This window comes from Peromyscus leucopus, chromosome 16_21, assembly GCF_004664715.2.
Source record: "Peromyscus leucopus breed LL Stock chromosome 16_21, UCI_PerLeu_2.1, whole genome shotgun sequence".
In the NCBI taxonomy this organism is placed as follows: Eukaryota; Metazoa; Chordata; class Mammalia; order Rodentia; family Cricetidae; genus Peromyscus; species Peromyscus leucopus.
The window spans coordinates 55,144,992-55,159,506 of record NC_051084.1 but is presented as its reverse complement, the minus strand read 5'-3'; the positions used below and the strand labels follow the sequence as shown (position 1 = coordinate 55,159,506).

Here is a 14,515-nt window from a genome sequence, read left to right as displayed (position 1 = left end):
GCCTATTAATTATTGAGGAAGAGGGAGTAGAATGATTGAAAGGTGGAGATAACTTCAGAAAAACAATACTTTCCAGACACAATAGGGTAATTACACATATGCACTCACTGTGATTGTGGCAGCACGCACAAAACTTGCACAAGTTCTAGTCAGACAAAATCATGGCGTGGTGGTAAGGGTAGGGGGGCGAATCCCAAGACTAGATGAAGAGCTATACACATTTGATAGTTGTTGGTTGTGAGAGGGAGAGGTGCAACACAAATCGGATTTGATGACTATAATTAAGGAGGAAAAGGAAGAGGAGAAAGAGGAAAACAGAAGAAGACTCTCAAAGTTGGATGAGTATAAAGATGAGTGTGGATGTGGGAAGAGTTGGGAAGTGAATTAGATCAAAACACAGTGCATGGGACTTTCAAAAGAAAACAAAAGAAGCTTGTTTTTGTTCACAATAAATGTGTAAAAAACGTCTTAGAAAAATTATACTAGTAACTATAACTTACCTTTATCTTTAAAACCTGATGTGAAATGATATGGAAAACAGAAGTTGTTTCTTACACTTATTCCTGTTGATAATCCAATTTAATTTAGAAAGATGCATGGCTTTGGCAGATAAAAAATACATTGCATTTATATATATTATTTATTCAAATACATAATGAACTCTTCTTTTCTGAAACATTATTACAGGGGTTGTGTTACCTGTAAAAGACTTATGGTCCCAGAGGAGAGGCTCACAGAGTATTACTCAATCAATGCATGGGATTTAATGGAACCATCCTTTGAAGACTGGGAACAGACTTCCTCAGTCTGTTACATTGTCTTTATTGTACTTACCCCTGTTTACTTATCTCGTGGGATACTCAATGTTTTGAAACAATATGTCTTTCTCAAATTTCCACAAAATATTTAAGTTTTTTTTTGCTTTTTTGATAAAATTTTGTTTATATACCCTTCTAATATCCATGGGGGTGTCAATAAAGATACTATCATACTTATCTTCTGTGATGGCAAGCTTTCTTTACTTGACATAAAGTAAAATCACTTGTTAAAAGAGTGTAAAGGGGGAGGCTTGTGGATATATGTGTGAGGGATAAGTAAGTTAAATGTGAGAAGACACAAACCCTTGTGTAATAGTCCTTAGATTCTGATCTGTATAAAAGCAGATAAACAGATCTGATTATGACCAGTCTGCAGGTGATCATGTATGCATTCACTTACTTTGCTCTTAACTACAGGCATGTTTATAGTTCTTTGAAGTTCTTTCCTTGACTTGGACATGGACAGAACCATGATCAAAACAAACCCTTTTCTCCTCCAATTTGCTTTTTTGTCAAAAGTATTTTTATCACAGCAACAGAAATGAAGTATAACATGCTGAAATCTATGTCTGTAACTGATTCAATTCTCAAATATATAACATACTAAATGATAATTTTGCCTATCTCTAATATCATGTAAAATAGTATTTTTATTCTGTAATTGCAGGAATGGCACCCAAATTGTTATAATCTTAATAATATCCATAGTTTTTATTCCATAAATAATTGCAATTATTTTCTACTGAATTTTAAAGAATATATCAACATATCTGGAATTTAGATGTCATAATTATAAAAGAGAATTTTTCTTCAGGCTTAAAAATAACATCAATTTACTTTTACCATAACAATGCTATAATGTGTGAGTTGAATGACAGTATATATTATCCAAATTGTTTCTACTTCTTGTGGGTATCTCACAAAAGTTACTTAATCAAATAGCAAATGAAAAGTACTAATGAATCAAAGTATCTCTAACAATTAAGTACACTCCCTTTGAGACTTATTGATTACCCCCAGTCCATTCTTTCTCTAATGTCTCTTATTGTCTATGTACTATATCTGTAGATGAAAGAACACCATGTTTCCTCCAGATTTTCTTGTTTTTATTTCTTTGTTTGCTTGTTTTGTTTTGTGTTTCCATAATTCTAATTATTTTATCTTTGGAAATCGTGCCAGGTGTGATGCTAAAATCCACTTACTTTAGTTTATGCAAATGGACATTTGCATTCCCTAGGAAAAAATTCATAGTGTGCATTTCAGTGGCAAAAACACATGAGGTCTCCTATCTGCTTGTAGCATTTTACTTCATGCAGAGTCAAGTTCAACTCACAGTTTTCTGACTTTCCCTTTCTGAGGGTTAAGTTTTATTCTTGTTAACCCTTTTGCTATAACTTTACATATAACCCTGTTTGAACTTTTACTAAAGTAATGTCCCCAGACTCTATCCTTGTCCTGCACTTACCAGGTGGTACCTAAAACAAATTTAAGACATCAAGATGTGCAATTTGACTGGAAACAAATCAATCTGCATACTGTTTTTTCACTCAGAATTAACAACTTTTCTGCATTTAGACTCTACAGATCCCTTGGGATTTGCCAAATCATCTACACAATTTTATCAGGCATATTTAGTTTATTGAGTGTGAGATTAAAAGTATAGATATCTAGATTCATATAATTCTAGAGATAGAAACATCATGATTGCTTAGATGAGTGCTATTTGTCATCCAATTAAAGCTTTGTACATAAATCCATACAGTTATGGGCACTTATTTTTGATAAAGAATCCAGAAATACATGCATTGGAAATAGACATCATTTTCAACTAAACGTGCTGTTCAAGCTGGATACCTGCATATTGTATGATATTTTGTTTGTGTTCTGACAAATAAAGCTTGCCTGGAGATGAGAGAGCAGACGTAGCTACTAATTAACCATAGAGGCCAAGCAGTGATTTCACAAACATTTAATCCCAGCACTTGGGAAGAGGAAGCAAGAAGATGAGGCATTCAAGGTCCACTCTCAGCTACACAAGATTGAACTAGTCTAAAAGAGAATCAGAGTCAGGTGGTAGTGGCTCACATCTTTAATCCCAGCACTTGAGAGAATCATGCCTTTTATCCCAGCGCTTGGAATCTCATGCATTTGATCCCAGCATTTGGGAGGTGGAGGCAGGAATATAAGGTGGATGGAGATAGGATCTCAGCACATTCAGTATGAAGATTTGTAGAGACAGGATTGCTGCCTATTTGATCTGAGATTTTGTAGAGGTAAGAATTCTTTCTAGTAACTAGCTACTCTACTTTTCTGATCATTCTGCTTTCACCCTTGATATCTGTTTTTTATATACAGGTTTTTATTGTTTAGACTAATTAGGTCCATGCTTCACCTGCATGTAGAAGAATGTAAGTAAATTGATACTCATCACTCTGCATAAAACTCAAGTCAAAGTGGAACAAGGACTTCAACATTAAACAGATACACTGAACCTGATAGAAGTGAATGTTGGTGAGGGCCTTGAGTGCACTAACTCAGGAGAAGACTTTCTAAACACAACAGTGGTAGTGCAGACACTAAGATCAACAATTAATAAATGGAACCTCATGAAACAGAAATGCTTCTGTAAGGCAAAAGACACCTTTTTTTGGAAATAAATGATAACCTACAGAATGCAAAATATTTTACCAACTCCATATCTGACAGAGAACTAATATCCAAAACATTCAAAAGTACTCAAGAAACTAGAAATCAATGAACAAAATAATCCAATTAAAAATGGGCTACAGTTCTAAACAGAGAATTCTCAATAGCAGAAACTCAAGTGGCTGAAAAACACTTGAAGAAATGGTCAACATCTTTAGCCATTAGGGGAATGCAAATCAAAACTACTTGTAATTCCATATTATACCTGTCAGAATGGCTAAGATCAATGGCATAAGTGACAGACAGATCATGCTAAAGAGAAAGCAAGGGAAGCACACCTCCATTTCTCATACACCCACTATGGAAATCAATATGGAAGTTCCTTAGAAAAGTTGGGAATTAGTCTACCTCATAACTCCGCTACGTCACTCTTGGGCATATACCCAAAAGATACTCTATCCAGCCATGAGAAAATATGCTCAACCATATGATCATTGAGGCTTTATTCATAATAGCCAGAAATTGGAAGCACTCTAGATGTCCCTCAACAGAAGAATGGACAAAGAAAATGTGGTATGGTACATTTACACAATGGAGTGTTACTCAGTTGTTTAAAAAAATGACATCATGAAATTTGTAGGCAAGTGGATGGAACCAGAAATTCATCAGGAAGAAAGTAACTCACACCCAGAAGGAGAACTATGATATGTATTTACTTATAACTGGACAGTAAATGTTAAGTAAATGATAACCAAGGTACAATCTGTCTATCAAAATGTGTTAGTTATAAAGGAAGTGTCAAGAGAGGAAGCGTGAAGGTATTTCCCTGGAAAGAAGAAATATCATTGATTTTACAGACAGACTTGATGTGGGTGGTGGTGGGAGTGGGAGGATTAGGTGGAGAGGCACAGGAAAGACAGGGTAGAGGGAGAGAATATGGGGAAAGACAGCTAGACACTCGGGAGCATTTGAGCATGTGGAAATCTAATGCAGAGGAATCCTTCTAAAATATATGAGGGTGATCTTAATGATGCTTCCTAATAATCAGTGACATGGAGTTCCAATTAGCCATCTGTAGTCACCAGGAGTGGGAATGGGTTGCATTCAACCGAATTGTTGGTCAAAGGGGTTCAATGGAAATCCCCAAACTAGCCAAGCTGGTGTTAAGACAATGGGTCACTCCACATGGACAGTGGGGCCCCATTACTGAGGATAGCACCCACATAAGTCACTAAAAATGGAGAAGTCCAGCTGGAGCCTACATGGAGCTTTCAATCCTATGGCTTTGTGTGCAGGAAGTGTTTTTGTTTCAGCAAGGTAATCTGTATGCTACCAAAAGAGAAATATAAACAAAAACTGAACCATAAAACCTTTGATATACACTCTGTCCTGCCTATAAAATATGTTATGGCAATGGTGGCACAGAATTTGTGGGAGTAGCCAGCCAATGTATGGTTTTACTGAAGTCCCAGGCATAAGATGGAATCCATACACAACACTGCTAGGGTAACCAAGAACCAGAGACAAAATAGCCTAGAGACCTAGGGTAAAACCAAACAGTACTGATTTAAAACAAAATAAAAATTTTTAAAAATCAGTAAGATTGCTCCTTTGATATTCTGCTGTACTTAAAGATCAGAGTTTTCTTCAGTCATCATCAGAGAAGCTTCCTCTGGCAGCAGATGGAAACAGGTGCAGAGACCCACAGTCAGGCATTATACGCAGAGTCTAGTTGGGAGGTTTCCATAAAATCTCTCTCCTCAGAGATCAGTAAATCCCATGGAAGAGAAGGTGGAAAGAATGTAAGATCCAGAAAGGATAGAGGACACCATGAGAACAAGATCCTCTGAATCTGCTAAGCAAGGCAGATATGGGCTCACAAAGACTGAAACAGTAAGCAGGGGGCCTGCATGGGTTTGAAGGCCTGCATAGGCATACATTGTATCTTTTATCTTAGTATTTTTGCAGAACTCCTAAATGTGATTAACAAGTAGGTCTGTAACAATTTAGCCTGCTCTTAGGACCCTTTTCTCCTGTTAGTCTGAAGTGTCCAACTTCTATATGATAGTTTTTACTCCATCTCATTATATTTTATTTTGTCCTGCTTGGTTCTGATCTCTTAGAAGCCTGCTGTTTTCAAATAAGAGACAGAAAGAGAGTGGACTCATCTAGCAAGGGAGGTGGAAAGGAGCTGGGAGAAAGTGATAGAGAAGAAGCTACGATCAGGATATAATATATGAAAAAATAATCTATTTTTAATAAAAGGAATATAATTGAAAAGGGGGAAACTCAGACTAATTGATTAAGGGTTTTGAGACTCCAACTATGAGTGTGTGTGATTTTATAACTCTTTAGTGTGATTAGGGGCTCTTTCTTTCCATGACCTTATTGTGCACCCTAGTTACTCACTGTGAAACTCTTCTAATGTCCCACATTGACTGTGGAAACACATAAGGTAACATTATGTTTAAAGATCTCCGATGAATTGAAATCTCTAAAACTTGTACATTTCTAGTCATAAAATTACTTTAAGCCTGCATGATGCTGTACATCTTAATTTGTGCTTACTTTACATCCAATCTCTGGGCTGCTTAATTGCATTTTCATTGTGCAGACCTGTGAATTCTGATACTTGCTTAGCCCTATCAGACTGCCTGACAGTGTTTTCTTTCTTATACTTTCCTTTTAATTTTGTTAAATTTCATTTATATACTCCAAAGAGTATTTCCCTATCTGCTTTTTTGCAGGCAAAAAAAATGAAATTGAAGTTAGAGACTATAATAAATTGTGCAGAGCTGCTCTGTATGGACAAAGAGAAAATAAAAGACTCATTTGGGGTTTTATTTTCTCTGATGCAAAGTTCATTGTGTTTGTTTTAACGATGTTCATATTAGAAACTTAGAATTCTCATTTCATGACACCAGGGATTCTCAATAAGGTAAGGAAATAACTGGCATGTTTACATTTTAATCTAAAAGTTATCTGGCAGTAATAGGGGTTTCTTGTGCTATATTAAAATGCACTGAAAAGCATGCCTGCCGAGACCACACCACACACAGAATGAGCTGAACCATCTCATTACATTCAATTAGGAAAAGTTAGAAAGGTAAGCATAGCAAATGAGCCTGTGGAATATGCAAACAGCTCCAGGGGAAAGAAAATGAATGAAAGGATTGCTAAATGACAAGCAAGCACTGGTGCTTTGGCAAAGAACTTGAATGACAGTTCTCTCGGATGTTAAATCATGCCTAATTACATTACTAAAAATATAGTAATAAAATGAGAAAAAAAATGAATCTCCGAAACTTTCAAAACAAGATGAATACCTGTTTGCTCTCTGGGTGTGTAAAGAATCATGTTGTTTCAGTTAATGTGTTTTTCTATGTAGTTCCTGTAAATCAGCTAAGCCTAGTTTTATTAATTTTAATATTGATAAAATAATATTTTAGTGCAGGTATAATTTCAAATAACAGAATCTATATTTTACAGAATGTCACCTGAAGATATATTCTAGTCAGTCAAGCTAATGATTACTACTGCCTCTGGATCAATTATTTATTACTAAACACCTTAGTTTTCTGAAATAGGGTCATTCTATCACCTTCTACAATGGTGTTTGCCTGTCCTGAAAAATTCCCAAACATTAAGTCTTTGCCTTTCTCTGTTGTTGTTGTAAAATACTCCAAAAAGGAAGCTTAGCAGAGAAAGTTTATTTTAGCTGACAGTTTAAAGGAAAGTCCATCAAGGTGTCAGAGAAATATCAAAGCAGCAGTTGCCTGTAGAAGTTGGACATGGTCCATCCACAATAAGGAGATAGAACAGAGTGAACTCACGCCAGTGCTCAGCCTGCTTTCTCCATTTCATACAGGCCACAATCTCCTGCGCTAGGAATGGTCTGGCCCACAGTTAAGACTGTTCTTCCCATATCAGTGAAGATAATTCCTCACAGATAAGTTCAGAGACACATCTTCCAAGTGATTCTGTATTTCATCAAGTTGACAATTGAACTTAGCCATCACAGACTAACTAGGATCTCAGCAGGTTTTTCTTAACACTGACAGCTTCTCTAACAAATTTGTAAGGTCTCCTCTACAAATTTCACCACTGAATGGCAATAGTTTTTTTTTTATTAGAATATATTTATTTCTGCTAGTTAGTTGACTATTACAATCTCAACTGTTATTTCTGTGGAATTATTTCAAAAGTGCATAACAAGTATGTAGCTTGTAATCTTTTCCTTAATATCATATAACTAATTTAATTCCTTTATAATTGCTTTGCAAAATATCCCATAGGTGGAAAATGGACTTTGCTTTATATATGCACTTACTCACATATTCCACACATTGTTTCTAGAATTCTAGTCCATTCATAATTATAAATTGAATGAGTAAGATGACACTTTTTTCCTATTCATTTGTCCTCCATCATTTCTTTTTCTGTTTTCAAAGTCTCTTTCAGATATAATTTACTCTTTACCTTTAGAGCCACAGAGTAGTCTTATCCTCACTTGTGCATAAGCATTTCTTTACCTGTAGCTGTTTATCCCATTGTTTGCTTAACTATCTTTAATATCTTGTTTATTAATATTTTATGTCCCCAGGCAGGATTGTCTTTTACTATGCTATGGAGGACAAGATAATAGAACCTTCAGTGAACTTTCTGAATAAACTTATTGCAGCAATTTTTTTATTGTTTGTTTTCATTCTTCCCATGATTCCATTTCACTATTCCTTTTTTTTAAGTTTTTAATGATTCTTTGTGGATTTCACATCATGCATCCCAATCTCACTTATTTTGCCATCCCCTCATCTGCCCTTACAATCTCCCCCCAAAACAAAACTAAATTTAAAAGTAAAACAAAAACAAACAAACCAAACAAACAAAAATCAAACAAAACAAACAAGCGAAGATCTTGGCATGGAAGCTGTAGTGTAGCCCAGTGAGTCACACAGTACACCCTTTAGTCCATGCATCCTCACTTGTAAGTGTCCATCGAAATGAGTGACTGGTCTGGCTTTAGGACTCTAGCCTCTGTCACACCATTGAGACTAGGCCCTCACTGGGACTCTTCTTAAATAACCTACTGTTGCTTTGTGTCATGGAGATCCTGCAGCTTTGGATCTGCAGGTCGGGCCCCCTCACATGTTCCCACAGTTCATAGATGAGGTGGATACTGGGGTAGGCTAATTCACAGCCCTGGTTTTGGGCCTGGGTGGTAGGTATCTAGGTTTGTCAGCCTACCAATTTATCTTCGTCACCCAGGCAAGCTCTCGAGGACTGCCCCAGCTAGCTCACCCAATGCAGCAAGCAGCAAGGAGCAGAACCAGTTCTCCTGCTCTGCTCTTGCCTCTGGCTCACCTGCACTCATGCCACTAGGGTCAGCTCTATGGTTTTGCTCAGGTGAGGTTTAGGACCCACTCTCTCAATTACGCAATTGGTGAGGTGCAGTGCCAGCTCTTTCATTCTCATGCCCCGCCCCCAGGCTGGCTATTTCACTTGCCACAGGCAGGTGGCAAGTGTTGGAAGAGAGAGCATATTTTTTTTCACCCATGTCTCCACATGACATGAGGGAGGGGGTGGAGCAGTCCTAGTGCTCTCATGCCCATAGGATCGGCTCACCTGCACCTGACCAACAGGTTCAGCCCTAGTGTGCTGCCTAGCAAGGGGCATGCAGGGTCTGCATGCAGGGCCTGCAGCTCATGAGGGGCAGGGGCAGCTCTCCCACTCTGGTGACCCCAAGACCAGCTTTTCCTGCCTGCAGTAGGTAACAAGGGGCAAGAGGTGAGGTGGGTGTCTCTCCCTCATTCATGCCAACATGGAGACAGATAGTTGAGCTAGCTTTTCCACTCTCAAGTTTTCCAGGCCGGCTTACCTGCACCCTATCAACAGGGACAGCTCAAAAATGCTGCCCAGGCGAGGCGCAGGGCCCACTCTCCAGAATACTGCAATTTGTAAAGGGCAGGGAAAGTTCTCTTCGAGGCTACAGCAGTGAGGGGGAAGGGCCAACTCTGTAAGGCCTTATCCTTACTGCTTTGGGTTGTAACAGGAGCCATAGACATCAACACAGAGCACAGTTGTGGTGGGTCCAGGCCTGGATAACACTTACGATGGCCCTGGGTGACAGACGGCACAGGTCACTCAGATTTGTATGACCCCAGCAGATGCTCAGCCTTCAGACATGAACATGGCCCCAGTTGGCAGCCCAGACTCCTGACATCCCCACAGCCCTTGATAGCAATGTGGGCTATGAATTGTCAACACAAAATCCAGTTGTAGTTGGACCATGGACCCAAATGTGGTCTCTGACAGCAGCTCAGGCCTGGATACCACCAAGGACCCAGCTAGCAGTGCAAGTCATTCAGATTATCACAGACTCAGCTGCGGCATGGCCCTTGAACACTCACATGGCCCCAGGTGGCAACCAACATCCCAGGCATCCACACTGCCTTTGATGGCAAGAGGAGCCTCACACACCAATGCAGACTCTGGCTGCAGCAGGGCCACAGACATAGCCTCAGGCCACAGTTTGGGTCTGGAGGACACCATGGTCCTGGGTGGCAGCACAGGCCAACCAGGTCTGTATGACACTGGTAGCAGTTTGTCCCTTGTCTTACGGTTCTCTTACTGTGAAGAGACAACTTGACAATAGCAAGTCTTATAAATGAAAACATTTCATTGGGGTGACTTGTTTATGGTTCCAGAGGTTCAGTCAATTATCAGAAAATGATAGTGATGCAGACAGATGTGGTATTGTAGTTGAAATCAACTAAAAGTCACACTGAGCAGAGCTTGAGCAAAAAAGACATAAAAGCCCACCCCCATTTTGGCACATTTCCTCCAAAAAAGCTATAACTATTTCAACAAGGCTATAACCACTTGAACAAAGCCACACATCCTAATTGAACTGCCTATGAAATTGTGTGTGCCAATTTCCTTCTAACTACTATATTCTACACCCTGGAACCCACAAACTTGTAAAAATATCATAACACAAAATGCATTGAGTCAAACTTCAAAAGTCCCCATAATCTATTACAGTCTCAACAATGGTTAAAAGTCCAAAGTTCAAAGTTTCTTCTGTGAATCAGGCAATTTCTTAACTGTAATCACCTTTGAGGAAATCAAAATCAAAAGGAAGATCACATACTGACAATATATAATGACACAGGATATACATTACTATTCCAAAATGTAGGGAAAAGAGCATAGTGAAGAAATACTGGACCAAAGCAAGACTAAAAACTAGCTGGGCAAACTCCAAACTCCGCATCTCCATATCTGATGTTAAAACACACTTCAGCTTTGTTGACTGCAACATACTTCTTTCTCTTGGGCTGGTGCCACTCCCTATTAGCAGCTCTCCTCTACAAGTATCCAATGAATTTGACGTCTCTAACAACTTGGAGTCTCCAAGGCAAAACAGGCTTTGACTTCACTCCTTCATGCAATGATATCTCTACTAGGCCTCCTTTGACACATGCCTGACTTCAGTGGCTTTCTTTAGGCCTAGAGGAAAATTCCATTATCCATTTCTTCTATTCTTAAATCTAAAGCCAGAACCATGTGGCTGAATATGCCAAGTTCTTCTGCTTACTGGGGCTAGAACATGTCCACCCTCCCAATTCTAATACACCCTTACCAGCTTTGTGGCCTTCAATGAAAGTGGATCTCTAAACCAGGCTGGTCTCAAACTCAGAGATCTGCTACTTCTGTTTCCTGGTGCTGGTATTAAGGGTATGCCCCAACACAGCCAGCTCAAGCTTTTATTTAGTTCCCTTTCACAAGTTGGAAACTAAGCTAGGTGGGATCTTGCCCTGAGGTCACCACTTCCTTTACTCCATTTCTTAATCTGTGTATCTCCTTAAACACAGGACTTGTTTCTATTCCACTTTTTAGAGTTCCTTTTCTCTTTAAATTTTATAGTTTGTAATTTATGCTGCTCAGTTTGCTTCTTTTCATTATAAATCTTCATTAGAGTTACCACTAATAATCTCAGGACAGAGTTTCTACTAGGCTGTTGTGAGATTTCTTCTGCCAATGGAATTAATCCAAAACTCTTCACTTTAGCCTCAGGCAGACTCCTCAGACAAGGACAAAAAGCAGCCAACTTCTTCACCAAAATATAGTAAGACCAGTCTCTAGTCCACATACTAACATTCTTCTCCTCTGAAACCTCTTGATTCCCACAGGTCATAAAATCACATTAAGCACCACTATCTCCCATGTTCCTACTAGTATGGCCCATTAAGCAGCACTTGAAAGCATTCCACTGCTTTCCTAACCCAAACTCCCAAAATCCATATTACTCCAAGCAAAAACATGGTCAGGCTTACCACAGCAGTATCCCAGTTCCTGATACCAAATTCTTTCTTAGTTAAGGTTTTATTGCTGTGAAGAGACACCATGAAGACAGCACTTTTTATAAATGAAATCATTTAATTGGGGTGGCTTGCTTACAGTTTCAGAAGTTCAGTCCATTATTATCATGGTGGGGAGCATGGCAGCATACAAGCAACAAGAAGTTGACTGAAAGTCACACTGAGGGAAGCTTGAGCAAAAGAGACCACAAAGCCCACCTCCACAGTGACGTACTTCCTCCAAAATGGCTATACTCACTTCAACAAGGCCATCCCCACTCCCACACAGACACACCTCCACATACTGCCATGTGGCGCACTGAAGGCCTTTGTGGGTTTGGCCGAGGTGCTCTGTAGTGAGGGAGACAGGTCATGCAGACTCAGTGGCAGGCTGTGGTGTGTAGTGGTAGAAAGTTACTTATACCATGCAGACACTATTAAAGGGAGAGAAGAGAAGAGGAGAGAGAGAGAGAGAGAGAGAGAGAGAGAGAGAGAGAGAGAGAGAGAGAGAGAGAGAGAGAGAGAGTTCGAGGCCAGCCTGGTCTACAGAGCAAAACTACACAGAGAAACCCTGTCTGGGGGGGGGGGAAGCATGATGTTAGGATGCTGGGTGTGTCCCCAAGTGGCAAGTCCCTAAGGTAAGGGGAGGCTCAGAATACTGACATTCCTCTGTTTTTGATTATTATAAAAAGGTGAGTTATGGATAGCAAGTTAGGGGGGTGGATGAGGACCCCAAATTCTCAAGACTACTTTTTGCTGAGTTGGGAACAAGCAAGGCTGGGTCATGCACAGTGGGAAGGTATGAGTGAAGAAGCATTCAGTTAACTGTTGTGGCGTCCTCAGATGTCTGTTCCTTGAGAGAGCTGAGAAGGCAGGTTGCTAGGAGAAAAAAAAATAGATTGTTATCATTGGCCTCATGAGCAGGGTTAGCCATGGAAAAGTGATAACTGCCAGAAAGAATGGAATTGAATGTGTGTCCTGGTTATACAGAAGAAGCAAGGATAAATGAGTGAGACATGAGAGCAGATATGCCTTTCATTGGGATGTCTTGGAAAACCAGGTTCCAGTTTCTGGGTAGGTACTGGCTTGAGCCTGGAGAGGTGGGACCAGCAATGAAATCCCAGGATCTTGGCAAGAGAACACACCAAATCGAGGGATGATGTGTTCTAGGAGTATAGGTGCCATTAAGTCTGCTGTTTCTCTGGAGGTGGGAAATGCTGCCATCCTTTAAAAGTGTCAACAAGTTAGCAGAGTTTTTATGAGTGGGCATGTAGGTGAAGCCAAACTGCTGGTATTTGCCCAGTTGGTGTCCTTGGTTGGTGTAGTGGCTGGTGGTGTATCTGGAGGGTCTCTGAGGGTCTGGCCTTGGCATGAGTGTGGCAGGAGGGGTGGATCTGTGCAGGAACCTGCAAGGGTCTAGAAAACAACAGGAACTGGTTTATATCTTGGTGCCATAACAAAGCTATGGCTTTGGGTTAGAAGGTATGAACATATTTTTAGGGCCTGGTTTCAGCCCAATGAAACATATCTTTAAATCCATAGCCAGGGGTAATTTACTGAATGGAAGTGGTTGAGTGAGTGAAGAAGGAGGAGGGAGGATTCCCTTCTCTCTCCAATGCTAGCCTTTCTCTAAATGCTGGGACCAGTAAAGTCCACAGAAACCTTGGAGTTAGAAGAGAGAGCTGTTAAAACTGGCAAACATAATCAGACCTGAGGAGAATAAGTAAATGAACAGAAATGAGACAGCTTTACTATCTTCATATAAACAAACCTTAAAGTACATTGTTATCTAATTCACCAGGAGATACTGAGAGAAGTCATTGCAAAATGAGTTTATCTCTTTTTTAGTCTGGTAGCTAGGTGAACTGTGTGAACTGTGTCTAAGCTTAGTATTAGCTCTAAGAGTTGTAATATGTAAATGTAACAGTCTTATTAACTAAGAAACACAGAGCCAAATACAGAGTTAAAAGCCCAAGAGGTCAGAGCAGTAGCTGAGAGCTGAGACTTAAAACCACCTTTCTTACCCTTCACTGCCGCTATTGTCCTTCCCCTCAGAAAGAGACCTGTGAATTTTACATAGAGAACTGAGAAGGCAGCTGAGGCAAAGCCTGGTCATCTAACAGCATCGGAGATCCGAGAAGGATAAATTATACCTGAGTGCACACCAAGTAACTTCTGAGTCTATTAAAAATGGCAAGGACCAATTTGTAACCAGTTAGTCATCATACCTGGGTCTCCATATCATTGGAGGTAGAAGTGTCAGAACAGCATCAATCTTCAGCTGCCATACCCACAGGATGGGAGTTTTTCCTGGGGAAGAGTGACATAGGGAAGACAGAACTTACTTTGTTTAGGCAAAAAGGGTGCAACCAATTCCCCCCATATCCTGTTGCTTGTCCATATTTTAGTCTGGGTCCTGGCAGCAAACACTGCATCGGGGCATCTTGTTCAGAGGTCAGCATTGTCATAATCCAGCCAGATTATAATCCTGAATGATTTATATAGAAATAATCATTTCTTAAGGTTATATAATACCTCTTTGCTTCTACATAAAGAAGGGCAAATGTGTTATCTTATTGCAGAATCATTGTCCTTAATAAATATAACAATGGACAATTTGGGGTCCAGCTTCCTGGTATATCAGTGGGCATTAGGTAGCCATTTTGTCCCCTTTGCCAGGGGGTTTACCTT

General features: G+C 39.7%; 1 pseudogene; it reads right to left on the bottom strand.

Moving 5' to 3' along the window:
* The window catches only part of LOC114690586, a 186,762-nt pseudogene extending 177,927 nt beyond the window's left edge, over positions 1–8,835 (bottom strand).
* Between the last annotated feature and the right edge of the window lie 5,680 nt (positions 8,836–14,515).